At 35.1% G+C, this 19,437-nt stretch overlaps 1 protein-coding gene across 1 annotated transcript in view; it reads left to right on the top strand.

Annotated features, from left to right (window-relative positions):
- LOC138690952 (neuropeptides capa receptor-like) overlaps positions 1-19,437 on the top strand; it is an 889,384-nt gene that overhangs the window by 157,614 nt on the left and 712,333 nt on the right. The window lies entirely within an intron of this gene.

The raw sequence follows: 19,437 nt of genomic DNA on the forward strand, positions 1-19,437 counted from the left end.
TGCTGAGTAACTTTAGGCACTGAATCCTGTACTCATTTTTCTGACAATAAACCTTCATTTCACTCAGATGCTAGATAACCAAAGCAGTTCATACAGCGTCATAAAATAACCAATTAAAAATATCGAATTTTTTGCTATAAAAATTATAAGCAAACTAGGACGAGCATTAATTAAAAGTGTTATGATTTGTTGCTTGAGACGCATTTCATGAGAGCGGTCTCTAGCCGAAGCCGTAGAAGTACTGTTGCAAACTTTTAAAAAATTGTGGCATTGTTAATAAAGGGAAATATCGTCTCTTGTCACTTAACCATCCCCTTAACTCAGCCAACCTAACCTTGTCACACTCCTCGCCTCCTGCCCTTGTGGTACAGGAAAAAAAATATTCCTCTTTATATGAACCTTCATTATACACTACTGTTTGTGAAAAGTGTAACACCCAGAAAGAATGGCCCGAACGACTCCAAACTCGGGAGATGTGTAGAATAGTGTACCGCCAATAATAATTAATTACGTTTCCAGTGAGATGGCGTATACATAGGTCCAACAGTGACGTCTCATGTGTCACCAGCTAGGTCAGTGTTATGCCTTGCTCAGTCAGTGCAGAGCTTCCAAACGAAGTGCAAACGTGAAAGCTAGTGCAGGTAGTAGGCCAGTGACAACACAAAGGAGGAGAGTTCTACCAGCGCTGTGAATCGGGTCTGGGCATAGTTTAGATGGTAAAAACATTCAGCGCGCCAAAAATTATTCATATATAAATCTGAAAATCACAGAAACTTTATTAAATTGTAACTACCTGCATTTCAGACATATTATACATTTTTAGTAGGTTATTTTACGACACTTTATCAACATCTTAGGTTATTTAGCGCCTGAATGAGATGAAGGTGATAATGCCGGTGAAATGAGTCCGGGGTCCAGCACCGAAAGATACCCAGCATTTGCTCATATTGAGTTGAGGGAAACCAGATAACTTGTCCCGACCGGGAATCGAACCCGGGCCACCTGGTTTCGCGGTTAGACGCACTAACCGTATTCCACAGGTGTGGACAACACATATTATACATGTAGGCTATGTGTTATAATATGCCGGAGCGCATATTTTAATGACTTTAATGTGTATCGGGTCTCGACATGGCTCAGATCATAAGAGCTCTCAGCGCGCCAAGCTGAAGGTCCTGTGTTCGATTCCCGGTGCCGGAACTAATTTTTCTCCTTTAATAAAGAAATAAATAATAAATAAAAATTCACTTTGTAGCTGGAGAAAACTGCGGAGAAAACCCAAACCAGGAATTCGACCCAAGTGGGAATCAAACTAGCATCAGAATGCAGCCCAGAATCAACATGAAAACGCGTCTTATCGCCTGAACTATATCGGTGGCTCTTTTATTTTATTCAATAGTTGAAGATTTAGTTGTCACAATCCGCCATTTCAGATATCATTTTTTACACGTATAGGTTATACCAAGGAATTTATTTAGTCTTCATTCCATACAAAGTGACTGCATATAAACAAATGCACGTGTTTGGATACCATACTATTGGTTGTAGACAAAGAAACTCTTTATGGCGCATAGATTGCTAAATTAATTAGTACCCAGTCTGAAAACAGAACCTGTTATACATTATCGAAGACTTAATAGGAAACGTGCTGGTTTTCTAAGTACGTAAAGGAAATACCGTACATGGAGCAGTTGAAAAATTAATTACTAAGACTTTGAAGAAAAAATGTAAATTTTAGGCCCGTTGTAGGGAACGTTATTGGATATAAGATGACATGCAGCTGCACCAACACTCCCAACATAACCCAAACACAGGAGATGGGAACATAGAAACCAAACAGCGGTCGGGGCGCGAAAGGTTATTGTCTTATGTTTATTGATATGCGGAGCCATCTTGTATGGAATGAAGATTGGAGTAAAATATCGGTCGATTGAACTACATTGTAGAAACGAAATGTTAAACTGTATAAAATGAAAGAGCCTGCATTGTAGTTCAGACAATAATGTGCGTTTTCCTGTTGATTATGTGGTGCGCTCGGATATGGGTTCGATTTCCTCTTGGACTGGTTACCTGCTTGGATAGTTTCCTACGTTATCCAACCTTTAAGGAGAAAGTTAGGCAACCACGTGGAAAATTTTCGGTTTCATTTCGCCAAATAACATTTCTCTATCACTACTTCTATCGACGCTAGTTAATAACCTGGTAGTTGATAAAGCTTCCTTAAATAACCGACTAAAAATAAAATAAAAAGCTCTTTAGTTTCTCTGCACTGTTTTACTAATTGATAAGAATATCATAATAATATTCCATGCGCTTCGACTGTCTGATTGACACAGGATCTTATGTCCTCTGGTCACAATTTCTTGCTTGCAGCTTCACTGCTGGAAACATAAATCTGTTCAAGTGACCTCGGCTGATACAGCTCCAGCCACTTATTTGCCAAATTGGGTAAAGGAGGGTCGGACAGGCGTCGTCCAGACTGCTGGTGTGTTAGTTAGCTCTGACCTTCTCATAGCAGACACTTCCCTTCCTACCTGTAGCGCCATTTCTCTTGAACCATTTCGTTCCCCCGCCAGTGTAGTCGATTTCTGCAAAGTGGCTTTTTATGTTCTTGCCGTTTTACTCGTGCTGTACGGCTTGGAATTTCACAGGTCCGGCTATTGGATTGCTACAAATTTATTACATCACAAAGATACCGTATATTATTTTAAATTGAACTATGTCGATTTCATTTCCTTATGTAGCAACAAAAAACCGCGCGAATGAGGAGAAATTAAGCCACTTTGTAAAGCGAATTCATGGTGCACATTTTTTCTGTTCCTGGTACTTACTTTCTTTCTTACTTATGACTTTTAAGGAACCCTGAGGTTCATTGCCGCCTTCACATAAGCCCGCCATCGGTCCCTATTCTGTACAAGATTAATACAGTTTCTACCACCATATCCCACCTCCCTCAAATCCATTTTAATATTATCCTTCCATTTACGTCTCGGCCTCCCCAAAGGTCTTTTTCCCTTCGGCTTCCCAACTAACACTCCATAGGCATTTCTAGATGCGCCCATTCATGCTACATGGCCTGTCCCTCTCAAACGTCTATTTATTTTATTTATTTTATTTATTTATTTATTTATTTATTTATTTATTTATTTATTTATTTATTTATTTATTTATTTATTTATTTATTTATTTATTTATTTTGCTAATAATTGTAACATAAAATATAATATATAAAGTAAAACTTTAGCTCGCCCCTGACAGAGTAGAACTGGTGCTCAGGAGCGGATTCCTGAATTGAAATTAAGAAGTATATAGTTGTCTTATGTCTACTACTCAGTAAGTATATATAAATTTAAATTTACAATTTTTCAATTTTTATAAAATTCATACATAACTTTTTTAATTTAATACTAAAACTATTAGATTGACAAGATTAGGATATTTAAATATAAATTTGTTATATATTCTTGGGCCTAAATTACTACTATGATTAAATATTGTAGCAGTGTTGCATTTTGGTTCAAACAATCTTAAAGAATTCCTACCTTTTGTTTCATAACTATGAGAATACAATTCGAAATTATTTAGATTCTAATGTGTGAATTTTATTAATACAATATAATAAATTTGTCTTATGTTACATAAGAACATTAAAGTCTAAAAACAATTTTTGAGATGGAAAATCAATAAGTTTTATGAAGACATATTTTAATTATTTTTTTCTGTTTTCTATTTTCTGGATTTAATGTTCCTAATTATGCAAGGTGAAGAATATAATGCGTGCAGTTCTGCGTTATGTAACTTTCTCCAATCTGTAACTTCATCACTCTTAGCCACAAATATTTTCCTGAGCAACTTATTCTCAAACACCCTTAACTTCTGTTCCTCTCTCAAAGTAAGAGTCCAAGTTTCACAGCCATACAGGACAACCGGTAATTTTTTTTTGAGGAGAATGGATGACAAACGCTTCTCAACCGAATAATAACAGCATTTCCCATACTTATTCTGTTTAATTTCCTCCCGAGTGGCATTCATATTTGTTACTGTTGCTCCAAGATATTTGAATTTTTCCTGGTAGGCTACACTGAAACTTATTTAAAGCAAAATCGCAAAGAACCAAATTTATTTTCCTACTTGGACGAGATTCCGTATTATGAGGAATATTACAGAAGTATTAAGAAATGATATGTGGATGCAGAAGTAAGTAGTGTTTTTTTCACCAAAACACTGCGTTATCTTCTGTCATTTGGTATTTATCCTTGAATTTTTGCGGATTTGAAGAACGTTTGTGCCTTTTGTGGACTAAATGGAGTGTCAAATGCAAAATAAAAAACACTTTCGAAATATTCCATTTGAATTTAATAGTGGAACTAAGGCAACGGAGGCGGCTTGAAACATGGTTGAGAATACCATCGGTGAAAGCACTCTAAGAAAATGGTTCCGTCGTTTGAATACTTAATACTGCGTGCAAAAGTCACCTAGTGTCCATCTACAAAAGATAATGTTATACGTCTGGTAGAATAAAGAACTGCTTCCCAGGAATTTAACCATAAATGCTGAAATTTAATGCCAACAACTCAGATCCCCTACGGCCACAATTGAAGAAAAACGACTGGGAACACAGCATCAAGTACTGCTACAACATGATAATACACGTTCGCACTCCGCTAACATGACGAAAGCAGCTGTTCAGGAGCCTGATTGGGTGATCGTTCCACATCCCCCATATTCTCCCGATCATTCTCAGTTCTTCACCTTTTCCGTTCTCTATCCAAGAGTCTTCTTGATAAAGAATAAAATGCATTACAAACTTGGCTTGACGAAATTTTTTAACTCCAAATCAACCCAATATTATTAATTAAGTCGTCCTATAGGTCTATGAGATTGTTACTTGTTCGTTTATGAGTAACGCTCGACGAGACTAGCTAATTTACGTAATGGCGACATAAATAACATAGTATTAATTTACTATTATTATTATTATTATTATTATTATTATTATTATTATTATTATTATTATTATTATTTACTATGCGGTCAAAGTACAAGCCGTATCAAAAACAGGTCGCTGCTGCAGCTTTCTTATCATCACTTTGTAGTTCAATTACAGACCTACCGACCTTCATGCAAAATGCGCGCGTCACCTGCAATTAAATTAACTCACGATTATCACATTTGACTATACAGTACTATAACCTTTAGTTTACTTTGACGAGTCGAAGACGAACGATAAATTACTGACAATTTATAAGTCTATGCTTTTGGAGTAATGAAGTATAAATAGTAGGCAAGGAATGTGATCAGGTGATTTAAAAGGGAAATTCGTAATATAAAATTCTAAAAGGAGAGGTATATGCAGGAAAAGATTTGTTTGTTCCGGGATGAAAAATAGACTATATATTAATTTATGGAAAGATTCAGATTAACCTGAACATAAATGGAACAGCATTCAACTCTAATTTGAGATGAATTTAAACGAACAATTATCGAAGTAATACTTCACCAGCTAACAGAGGAATTTCCTTTCATTATTCATGTTTGTTTATTTTTGGACAATATGCACCAAAAATAATCTTTTTCATCTCTGATTTTATAAAGCAATGCTGCTACATTATGATCTGCCGTTTTACTTGTCAAGCTTGTCAAGAACTGACTCACTTGACACATTTGCGAAAAATTTTAAGAAATAAAATTTACTCAACTTTTCAATTGAGGCGCTAAGAATAATAACGGCAGATCCCAATCGAAATTCAAATTGAGAAAAATGGCATTTTATGTTTGTGTTTAAAGCTCTGCGAATTTTTAACATTAAAACTTCAATTTCTCAGAATTTGTTACATATGGTGTTCAAAGTTTATCTACAATTTCTTGAGCCTTTGTCGTTATTAGATCACCTATTTTTTCTGCTGTTTATTTGAATATACTTACTTACAAATGGCTTTTAAGGAACACGCAGGTTCATTACCACCCTCACATAAGCCCGCCATCAGTCCCTATCCTGTGCAAGATTAATCCAGTCTCTATCATTATAGCCCACCTCCCTTAAATCTATTTTCATATTATCCTCCCACCTTCGCCTCGGCCTCCCCAAAGGTATTTTATCCTCCGGTCTCCCAACTAACACTCTATATGAATTTCTGGATGCGCCCATACGTGTTATATTCCCTGCCCATTTCAAACGTCTGGATTTAATGTTCCTAATTATGTCAGTTCTGCGTTGTGTAACTTTATCCATTCTCCTGTAACTTCATCCCTCTTAGCCCCAAATATTTTCCTAAGAACCTTATTCTTAAACACCTTAATCTCTTTTCCTCTCTCAAAGAGAGAGTCCAAGTCTCACAACCATACAGAACAACCGGTAATGTAACTGTTTTATAAATTATAACTTTCAGATATTTTGACAGCAGACTAGATGACAAAAGCTTCTGAACCAAATAATAACAGGCATTTCTCATATTTAATCTGCGTTTAATTTCCTCCTGAGTGTCATTTATATTTGTTACTGTTGCTCCAAGATATTTGAGTTTGTCTACCTTTTCGAAAGATAAAATTTCCAATTTTTATTAGTTGAATATAATATATGGAAATTAAAACACGTATAATTATGAGTTTTCTTTTTATTTATATGGCCTAGTACGAATAATCTATATATATAATTGAATCGAAAACTTTAAATTTTACTAAATAAATCCAAAGTGAATATTAATGTCCAGTAAAATTATTAGTGGGCACCATGATATTGACTACAACGCCATAAACTTGTAGGCCTATTGGACCCAAACAAAAGCCCACGCAGTTGGGATATGCAATTTATTCACTGAGAAAGCTTTCTTTCCCACTAAAGACTAATTTTCAATGTGGAATATGAGAGCTTTGGCATATCCCATTTATTAATTTGATACTTCATCACATGGAAGGTAAATGGCAGGAGCATACAATCGTACATCTATCTCAAAATTCGAGGTCGGTTGGGATCTGCCGTTATTACTCTGAGCTCCTCAATTGTCTCTTCCTTGTCAATTTGTCACTAATCAAAGTAGTCGTTTTAAGAAACCGAACCCTGGAGTCGCAGTACGAGAAATGTGTTAATACTTGTGGCACTATATTATGTAGTAAGTTTAACTTCTTTCTTTCTATTAGTTTCATTTAAAATATATAATAGTTAAAGATAATAATATATTAATACTAATTCAAATTACATATTCTAAATATCTTCTATTTCTAATTAGGATTTATACGGTATAATTTGTAAATATAGATACCAGTACTTCAAAATCATGTCATTATACATTTAGTCCATAACTAAGGCTGTGATTTTTTACAACAACTGTGGCGCATTTTGCTATTTCAAATAAAATTACTTATTTCTACTCTAACTTTTTGTGGAAGGAATTTAATAATGCATATTTAAAAATTTGTTCCAACTGAATTTCGTTCTCGACATTGCAATGACTTCACGTAGTTCCAACTGTCCCAGCCTTAGTGCTAATACGAACGAAACCTCCAACCAGACCGGGAAAAATAAACAAGTCCTAGCCTGTTCCTCCACCTGCGTCCAAAACTCCGCTATCAGTCAACCTGTACGGTATTTCCTCCATCGGAATCTGAACTTCGAAGTCTAGTTATGAGATAAAATTAGAACCGAGAAGTACATATGCTCTGAAATAGTCAACGTTTTATCCTGACATGGCCATTATCAGCAGCAGAACTCTAACATCCTCCATTTTCTATAGAATTTTGAATGACTTGTATTATGTACGAGTCACTGAGGAGCTGCTATGGCGATAGCACAATGGCCCCATATGAACGGCTGCAGTGCCTGTGTGTTTGTTCAACCCTCCACCCTCCAAACAAAACTTATTTGCAACTATTACCTAAGGCTTGCTGCCAGTAAATTATTGCGGATATCTTGCTCGACACAATCATGTGAACATTAAACCAGGGAATTTTTGTAGTTACAGTAAAACTTGTTTAAAGCGGAACGTGAAAAAGACTGAAACTTGCGCAATGCGAACAAAAAAGTGTTCTAATCCCGGCAGACACGAATTATTAATACTATATCGTTATTTATTTTATACATTACAAATCTGTCGAATGCAGAAACGCAAATAAATATTTCAGGTCGTTGTCGAAAACTATTTCTTAGGTATTATTATGATGTACCGAAGTAGATATGAAGTTCCAGTGCAGTAATTATGCGTTTCCATATAGTGAAGTATCGGTAGGACAGAAAACAATTCTCTCTGGCACCAGGACTCGAACCCGGGTTTCCAGCTTTACGTGCTGGCGCATTATTCACTAATTTTTCTCCGTTCTATCTATTCTTCACCGTATAGAATTACTGCCTGAACCTCTGTGCCTACTGTCACATATACTGTGACACGGTAGGCCTACACGAGGGTAGGTGAACAAAGGGGAACACAGTAGGTAGAACTTAAAATGAGAGGGATTCAATTCGGCATCGGAACTTTAATTCGATGGGGCTTAGTGGATAAAGCGCCAGCACGTAAAGCTGGAAACCCGGGTTTGAGTCCCGGTGCCGGAGAGAATTTTTCTCCGTCCTACCGATTCTTCATCATACTTCTTAGATATTTATTATAAAGCAACTAAAACAGTCCAAATACGATTTTGCATTTTCGGCAGCTCTTTTAAGCCCAGGCAAATGAAGAACAATATTATGAGCTCTTGTTCTAACATTGAGAGCTCCTGGTTATTTTCGCCACTTAGTGATATTATCTTTCCCCGTTTACAAATTGCCATTAGAATTATCGCCTTAATTTTCATCACTACTTTGTTCTGACTGTGAATTATGTTCACTTAGGCCTTCAATGATAATGTTTGGTAAACAGTTTTCATCATCACTTTCAAGAGTGATGTCTTCTCCTCTAGGTATAGTAATTTCATTCAACCACTGGCATATTTTTTCCTCTGCAGCCTCCATTCTGTCTACAATAGGACATGGAGTGTAAGGAACAATGTTTTTGAAAGTAAATAAATATAAAATAATAATAAATCCACTGTTGACTAAATATCAAAGAAATACATCTATGCATATATATTCAAAAATACTGACGTCAGTACTCGCGCGGCATACAATTGTAATTCACTCATAAACTTGTATTACTGTGGCACACAGAGCAGTAATAACTACGTTGAAACTGATGAGAAGTCTCGAGCATACTGTAACTGGAAGGTACACAAGCGCTGAAGTCAGCAACACCACAAGCAATGGAGCAGTGGCGGGATAACTAGCAGTGAATTACAATAGTAATCCGCGGGAGGACTGGAGGGTTAAAGAAGTATATACTGTTAATTTGTGATACTGGTACTTCAATTTACATTATTTTATTCTCAGTTTGCTCTATTTTGTTATCAGGTTAACCTACAAACTTTCATTTTGACTTCTCACTAATATTAAATTCTTACTAAATAGAATTCTACACTTATTCATTTTAACCATAATATTATCTTCGTTTCTTGGTAATAAGTTTTACTCATACGAGGGTTAGGTTTATATTAAATAGAACATATTGTTTTCTAAATGTTTCATCTAAATATTGTTTCTGTTATAATAATTTAATTATTTTCATCCAAGTCTATTTCTGTGACGTATGTTTCATAATTACTGTGTTTATATCGCTTCTTTTCCTTATTTTGAAATTTATGTAACCCTGCAATTCCAAATGGTATGTGTTCTGATATTCTAATAATAAAGTATTACTGTTATTATTATTATTATTATTATTATTATTATTATTATGGGTATTATTATTATTATTATTATTATTATTATTATTAAAACTGTTACAAAGTACCTTTTTAAATAGTATTGCTCTGTATAACTGTTTATAGGTCTAAGAATAATATTACGTTTCTACAACCTAGAGACGATAATGCGATTTACTCCAATAGACCAACGTAATATTTACGTTTGTCCTTCAGGCGAACATTTAATTGTTTCCTTGCTTGGCCTATATTGTTCCATCCAAGTAAAATGATGTGTGTATGAGGGGTGGGATTACCTTGCCAGCTGCTTTGTAAACACTGTATTATTCTGTGTGTACTTAACTTCAGAGTAAATGTTCCTTAACTTCGAACTTTAATCAAAACTTGGAGATTTAACTCTGTTACTGTGCGTAAACTTATTTAACGTTACGTCGATCCCATATCACATCGACGATGAATATGAATGTGAATATGATTATGGACTATTAAATTCAATACGAGCATGATATAGAATACTTCTATCAGCACGAGTGCGATTATAAGGATCAACATGAGCACCATGATGATTAAGGGTTAGAATGAACACAAATTTGGGGAAGGATATTATTTTGAGAATGAATTGATGTCCTGAATTCAAATGTCGAAAGGAATAATTTAAAAACTAACATATAAAAACTAACTGTCGAAAGGAATAATTTAAAAACTAACATATAAAAACTATTTTATTCACCGACGACCAACTACTACTAACGGAGTCAGAGAATACCAACAAAATTCAGTTATAATTCTTAATAATATAACGAAGATTAGACTATGATATGAAAATATCATTTACAGCAGAAGAACCAAATCATAGGCCATACATGGTACGTATCAAAGACGAGAAAATATGGTACTGGGTGACAAAAACATCTGAAAAATCTCATAATTCAATATCTGAGATGAAAGATAAGAACTGAATAAGTGAATGGTGATACGATAACAAATAAAAAGAAAAAGAAAGAGATTGAACGGATGTATCAAGAAATATTTTGGAAAAATAAGAGAATGCAGATAAAACAGAGATTGTGCAATACGGTCTCCTAAGAAGCCACGAAATAATATTATGGAAATTAAACATGGACAAAATCAGAACAACCGTTCAGATGCAACAAAAATCACTTTTTACTATTCTTATTTGGAAGACAGCAAGGAACAGAATCAGAAATCATGATTTTCGAATGTAGCTCAGGTTATTAAATATAGTGGCTGTAATATACAAACATCAGAAATAGTGGAAAGATCTGTCATGAGAATTTCATCTTGTAGATTTCCTAAGTTAGAATAATTGTATAAATGTAAGGCAACCTAAAATTCTGGACGATCTCAAAAGCATGGAGCGATCATATGCCTTCCTTGCGAGTTTATGTCTCGAAATATTAATTGCAATGAAGAACATGGACACTGTGTCACCAATTGGACATGGTACAAGCACACATAGCTAAACTAATTCAAAATGTATATATTATAAATATTTTAAGGAAGGAGCAGGACAAAGTCATGACACACTTCCAAATACCATAGATGCAAGATGATTACCGCGCTCAACGGTAGTTCTGTGGTATAGAAATTCTTATTGAGTTACCATTGTTTTGCTATGGAGAGCACTAACAATTTTTGCTACATTCGGGGCCGTTTTATTTGCATAAGTTTCACACACTTTTTTTCGAATTATATTACGACTAAATCAATCAATTACAAACAGATATGTTCTCTTGTTTTGATCAGACTTTTTGGCGTGGAATATTTTGCTACATCTAGCGCAACTCGTACTTCCTTAACGTACACACACGCCTGTTATTCATCTTTATAAATAAGTATATTACATTAAGTTACAACCTCGATTAAAAGAAATATCAAAATTGGTTTCCTAATATGAGGTGATAGAAATCCCTAATATGGAATGGGATTTCTAATGTGAATATGCACATAACCACAACAATTTCAATTATTGCACTAAACAATCCTCAAATCATATTATATTTTAATTTTAGGTTAACTTCGGCTTTGTATTCTGGATGCTATTGGTAAGCCGTAGATGTCGGCCAGATGTCCGAAATTGTGGAATTAGTAGTATAAATATGATCGATTGATGACCAAAGTAAAAGTCACAGGTTCAAACCTCAGCCGATAACAATAGTTTATTCTCAATATTTCAGTAACTCACTTTTTGTGTCTATAAGTTTTGTTTTCTTTTTAAAATAACATCTTCGGGTGAGGATGAAAACTCAAACTGAAAAAATGCACTTAATAGGCCTACATCTAAAGTAGTAATGTACAGATCCAACTTAATAAGTTAAACATTGATATAATCTTAGACAAAGATGATAATTTCATAGCTTATTCCAATTGAAATATGTACTTGTGATTTTTTATTAATATAATTATATGCAGGACAGTAAACAAGGAATTCGTGTTTTATAAAATTGTCCCACAAAACTTATACGAGTATAATACTTAGTTTCATTTCTTGAAAAATTGAATATATCGAAACACTAAAGCTAATAAAAATCTATAGTGTATTTTCTTTCCCTGCGTATCATGGGTGAATCAAAAGTCTGGAACAGTGGCGGCTCGTGATAAAATATTGTGTCTGTTCACAATTTTGTGGTTCCAAAATCGAAGAGAATTTTAAATCGTACGTTTAATTCAATATGAAATGTCATGATTCCAATGTTTCATTATTGAAAAAAAACCGTATATAAATTAAAAACAACATATAATAATAATAATAATAATAATAATAATAATAATAATAATAATAATAATAATAATAATACTAATAATGAAACTCAGTCTTTTTATTTCCAATTTTTCTTGGTAAGCCAGTTTACCCAGTTCTTTACTGGTCAAATTTACTTGAACAGAATTCACTGTTTACGTTTGTTAAAAATGAACCACGGTCTCGTTATTTACAAACGCGTGTGTTCAGTAATATATTTTGATTCACAACACACTGATACACTATAGCCCATACCAGTACTGTAATCCCACTCGCATGGATTACTATAAATACATGCCAGTAAATATTATTCTTAAATATTATACACTGCCATACAGATACTTAAATTCATACCACTACCACAGTCAGCCAGCACGTATTTGAAAGCCAAACTATGCTATTATGCCGACACTGAAGTATAGTAATTCACAAACTACACTCTCGTAGCAGCACTGTACACACATCCACGTAAGTAAACGTTCCTACAGTCAGATGCTGACATCTACAGGCTATTAAATTTCCTCCTCGAGATATAGCACGTGAACGATAGGCATCGCTGGACCTGACATCTGTAAGAGAGATACTCATCTTGTTCACTTAACGCTTTGTGCTCTTGACGAGTCATAAGCGGCCAGCTAAAGACAATTTTCTCCCGCGCATGCGTGAAATTCCTGTAACCAACTCGAAAAGAGCACGGCTTGTACGTGAACGGATGTTGCCAAGTTTACATAAGAAGTTTATGCAAGATGAGGGAAGTTTAAAATACTCGATTCTGATATTATACATCCCCACTACGTCAATACGGCATCAAATAACAAAACTAGTCGTGCATTAATGGAAACAAGGTGTTCACGTGCTCTTGTGCTCTTATTGACGCACCGCCACTGGTCTGGAACCATGTAAATATCTTCCATTTGCTTGATTTTCGGTTACTATAGGTGTTACCAGTATATTTGTAAGACCAAATGCTCTACCAGTGACACATTCGATTCTAGTCCTCAGCTATCTCAAAAGCCGCCATTTTGAATGCAAATTTGAAAATTTAAATGGAAAGGGGGTAATGTACGTACCCAAAATCATGTGAAATGTTCTGGGAAAAACAATGGTGCGATCCGTTTTGAGATATCTCTAATCGTTTTCAAATTATTTAAATATAACTGTCATAATGACACAAACATTAGTTACTGCATCTACAGATATTTTGTAACATGGTACAGTATTAAGGAGACTTTGAAAAAGGTGTTTATATGCAATTCTGGTAATTAACTTTTCCTGCATTACTGATTGGTTAACCTGTGACAGTTTCAATGCATTGTTGTGATCATTTGAAGCTTTCCTTAACAAATTTCTTGATTTTCGTGATGACATTATCGAAAGAGAAAAGAATTGATATCATTCTTCTTTCTAGTGGGTTACGCCACAGAAGCATTACAGCAGATTGGACTAACAATTCCCTGGACATTGGATTGGTCGACGTGGACCAGTAGAATGGCCGGCCAGGTCTCCACATTTAACATCCCTTGATTTTTTCTTTTGCGATTACATAAAGAGCTTGGTAGGATGAAGAGAATATTGAGAATGTGAAACATTAAAAGAACCGTATCATTGAAGCCTGTGCTAAAGTCATACCGGAAATGCTACAAAATGTTCTATCCACATTCTCTATTATATCATATATACAGGGTGTTTCCAAAATACGGGGCATAATTTGAGGTATGTATTTCTCACATGCAGACAATCAAAATAGTTCATTACAACATGTGTCCGGAAATGCTTTATTCCCGAGTTATGGCCTTCACAACATTGAAATTCACCGGAAAGTTTTTCTTTCCGCAGGTCGTTGCCGTCAAAGGAGACATTAAGAGGGCACTCTGACAGTTCATTCCGAGGCGAAGGTTACATTCAGTGTTGTGTAGGCGTTAGACTGTGCGACATGTATTCAAATCAAGAGCTGGCAGAGATACACTTCATGTACGGTAAGGCGGACGGCAATGCTGCGCTGGCTCGTCGTTTGTACCAGGAGAGGCACCCACAGCGACAATGTCCAGATCGGAAGACATTTGTACGTCTCCATTACCGTCTGTTCGAGTATGGAAAATTTAACTCTCCTGATTTGGGAAGGGGACGACCAAGATCTACAACTCCAGAAGTACAGGAGGAGGAGATTCTGGAGGCTGTGAACATGACTCCTTCTATCAGCACACGAAGGGTAGCGTTGCAAGTCAATGTTCCTCATACGACTGTCTGGAGACTGTTGAAAGAGTATCAATTGTATCCTTATCATTTGCAACGTGGACAGGCCCTGTCACCAGCAGATTACACTGCACGAGTTAGGTTCTGTCAGTGGTTCTTGCAGCAGTGTGGTGTAAATCCGAACTTTCCTGCCTTAGTATTATTTACAGATGAAGCACAGTTCACACGAGATGGCATAACAAATTTTCACAATCAGCATGTATGGGCGTATTAAACCCACGTGCAACTGTTCCATCTCATCACCAGGTGCGGTTCTCCCTCAACATGTACGCCGGTATTATTGGTGATCGATTAGTTGGACCCCATGTACTTGTAAACAGACTTACGGGGCAGGCGTACACAAACTTCCTGGAAAACACCATACCTCATGTTTTAGAAGACACTCCACTGATCAATCGTCAACACATTCACTTCTTGCATGATGGCGCTCCTGTACACTTCAGTCGTACGGCTCGCCGGTATTTGGATCGAAGGTTTCCTGATCGATGCATAGGTAGAGGTGGCCCAATTGCTTGGCCTCCACGCTCACCTGATCTGAACCCTATCGATTTCTACTAGTGGGGCCATTTAAAATCATTGGTTTATTCGTCTCCGGTGCCTGATTTGGAATCCCTTCGGAATCGAATTGTGGCATGTTCTGAGGACATACGCAATGCTCCTGGAGTTTGGGATCGTGTTCGCAGGTCAATGAGACATCGATGTGAGGTCTGTATTCAAGCAGGAGGTGGTCATTTTGAACTTCTTCTGTAATGACAACGACCTGCGGAAAGAAAAACGTTCCGGTGAATTTGAATGTTGTGAAGGCCATAACTCGGAAATGAAGCATTTCCGGACACATGTTGTAATGAACTATTTTGATTGTCTACATGTGGGAAATATATACTTGAAATTATGCTCCGTATTTTTAAACACCCTGTATATATATGTCCACACCTGTGGAGTAACGGTCAGCTCGTCTGGCCGCGAAACCAGGTAGCCCGGGTTCGATTCCCGGTCGGGGCAAGTTACCTGGTTGAGGTTTTTTCCAGGGTTTTCCCTCAACCCAAGATGAGCAAAGCTGGGTAACTTTCGGTGCTGGACCCCGGACTCATTTCACCGGCTTTATCACCTTCATCTCATTCAGACGCTAAATAACCTAAGCTGTTGATAAAGCGTCGTAAAATAACCTACTAAAATAATATATATATATATATATATATATATATATATATATATATATAGATTTTAGCTGATTGTGCATGTGTGGATTACCACGTCCAATCAGTTACATAGGCCTATAACCTCAACACCGCCATCAATATTTCAAAACACAAACTCCCAAGGACGCCACATCACGTGATAACAAATTACTTTCCACTTCAAAAAATCTTAACACACAACCTAGTTTCAGCTCATAAGCATAATACTAACTAGCCTCTTCTTCAAATAACTTGTTGCAAAAGCGCTTGGTTTCTTGTAACTGGCTCTAAACTGGACAGCTACTACTCCGTCGTACTGGCTAAATTGTCAATGAACAATGGAGTGAGTCCTTGCGTGCAAAACACATAAATTCATAATCAGAAATGATGCAAACGTGAATATCTGTGAAACTCTGGACTAGATATTTGCAGCATAAAATCTTACTATCTTACTAAAAGTATACAATTTTGCAAATAATTTTGAATAATTTTTCAGGAAAGTCTATGATATACAATACAAAGATTAATTGTTTTCAGTCAATGACTTTACTTTCTATATGTGTAAGGTACAAGTTCTTATATTACATAATTTAATACTGTATTAACGTTTTCGTCGGTCATGCCGACATAATCAGATACGACCTTTTATGCTGCACTATCATACTTGTGCCTATGTAATAAAAAAAACAATATACATTGATAAGTTTAAAACATATTAAAATCAACATGGTTTGGGAACATCAATATTTCTTTTCTCATGTAAATGTGCCCTTATTGTCAATTAGTTAAAAACACAAATGTGTGATTGCAATACATCTAAAGAAAATTTGCAGGTCTTCACTATGTAAAAATCTAAAACTGATAATAATAATAATAATAATAATAATAATAATAATAATAATAATGATAGTAATAATAATAATAATAATAATAATATTTTACACTTATTCCTTCAATTTGTGTGTCAGTGACCTTGTATGTCATTTTAATAAGAGTCCAAAAGTATAAATTAAAATTCTGAGGAGGATGGGCATAAACCTTGGGACAATCACCATCGCAAGATTTGTTGCATCAATGGAAAATAAGGACAAAAATGTCAAAAAAATTTCAACACCTGAAGTTAAAACAAGGAGGAGATATTTGAGAGGCAGAAAGAAGCTGAAACTGGACCGACGTGAAGCTGCTTAAGGGGTGACATATGATAATGGAGTCTTCTAGGCTCTGAAAGTTTGTGGCTCATTTCCTGAAAATAGTAATTTTAGAAACATAAAATTTACACTGCCACACGTTAAAAGCGTTAAAATTGTTTAAAAAGGTATTTACCTTCGACAGACGGCCCGTTTCGACGCTATTTGTCGTCGTCTTCAGTGTCTCTTGAACCACTGCTGATTTTGGCTCTGCGATGTGCAGTTGTCAATGGTAGGGGTGGGGGTGTGTTGTTCCTATGGTGGGGGTTGGCTGTCTGTATGTTATGACGTATTATGATGTCAAACAATGTGTGCGTATTGAACTGTAGTTGCATATTAAGTATGTAATTTGGGTGTGCTATTGTATTCTTATATATTTCATATTGTTCTAGGATATTTAACTGTAAACTTTTTGGTGTGATGTGTAAAATTTCCATATCTGTTTCTATATTATTGTAGTCATGATTATTGTCGATAATGTGATCTGCATAATTTGATGTAATGTAAGGTTTGGTTATAGCTTTAATATGTTCGTTGTATCTTGTATGAAAGGATCTTCCTGTCTGTCCTATGTAAAAATGTGGGCAACTATTGCATTTTAATTTATAAACTCCAGTTGAATTATATATATTTGAATGTTTAGTGTGGTTATTTAAGTATTTCTGTGTTGTATTATTTGTTTTGTATGCAATTTTGTACTTTAGTTTTCTGAATGAAGTTGCGATTTTGTGGGTATTCGTATTGTGATATGTTAATGTTATGTATTTATTCTCGCGTGCTGTTTGTGTTGGTTTGGTCTGTTTTTGTTTTGCCTTTTTTATTAGTGTGTCTATTATGTTAGGGTTGTATCCATTGTCTTGTGCTATATATTTTATTGTGTTTAATTCTTCCGTGTAGTTGTCTTTGTTCATTGGTATATTAATTAATCTGTGTGTCATTGTACGGAAAGCTGCATGTTTATGTTGTATGGGATGATTTGATGAATTGTGTATATGTGTTGTGGTTGTAATGGGTTTCCTATATATTTTGAATTCGTGTCTGTTATTTGTTTTGGTTATGGTGATGTCGAAACGGGCCGTCTGTCGAAGGTAAATACCTTTTTAAACAATTTTAACGCTTTTAACGTGTGACAGTGTAAATTTTATGTTTTTAACAAAGTGTTAACGAGAACTTTAATCAATGAGTAATTTTAGAATATTTAATTCTTTTAAACAAGATATCTCACCCAAATATGGCGATACCAAGAAGATATTGGTGTCATTTTTAAGCTTGAAATGTCCCCTATTGCCTGACAATGAGTAAAATAACATTATATAGTTAATAATTATCTATGGATTTTTTACATGATTTATACAACATAAAATATTAGTATAAGTTACATATATGGTAATATTTAATTAATATAAATTAAAATAAAAAATAGCTATATGTCAGGCACTGAAGAATAGTTTTAGCTATAAAACAGTGAAGAAACTGTGGCTCTATCTTAAAAACTGCATGAGCTATCATGTTTCAAGTTGCATGTCAAAATTATAAACAAAATAATTTTTATAAAGAATTTAGACATAATTTCAAGGGATCTGTTCACTTCATTCTCTTTCTGGTACCATTCTAAATTGTATAAAAATTTTACAGAACAAAATTATGCAAAACAATTTTTTTTGTATGTAAAGGTGTACATATACCTTAAATAGTAGGTTTGCTTAGCACTCCGTTATGACCGCCTTTCACTTATGGGAAAGTCTGGTACTAAATTTGACAGAAGGCTGAGTGAACTTCAGGGCTGGTCTAAAGGTTTTAGTAACGAGAGAAATCCTGACAACCAGGATTGAAGAACTGATTAAAAATCAATTATACTATATTATGCACAAGAATTTGCATTATATTACTTCCAAATAAATGTCATATCTTAGTATTTGCTTTTCAAAGGTGATGGATGCAGGAATATTCAAACTCGTCTGCGCTTAGCATCTAATTGTTTCCAGCATCCATGTACATACTAACGCCACATGTGAAACTATGCTACTGGAAAACACGAGAATTCGTCTCCTCCAGCTTACCTTATATGTATCGAATTGCTGCTCTGAACTATTTCGGGCAGAAATATCTAAAATAGTCTCCGGTGTAGGTCTGCGGGTTACAACGAATGTCAAGAATGCTTTGAGAAAGTTTATGAACTGAACTGTTGCGGCTGGAACTTACACAAAACGAGTTTTAGTAAACAGCAACTTTGTTAAAAGAAGAAAAAATTCCTGAATCGACACTTTTTTCTGTAATGGTTTCGAAAATAAAAATATTTAATTTATTTTTCTTCAGAGAAACTTAATGGTGGTAA

The sequence above is a fragment of the Periplaneta americana genome, chromosome 16 (genome assembly GCF_040183065.1).
Source record: "Periplaneta americana isolate PAMFEO1 chromosome 16, P.americana_PAMFEO1_priV1, whole genome shotgun sequence".
NCBI classification, from domain to species: Eukaryota; Metazoa; Arthropoda; class Insecta; order Blattodea; family Blattidae; genus Periplaneta; species Periplaneta americana.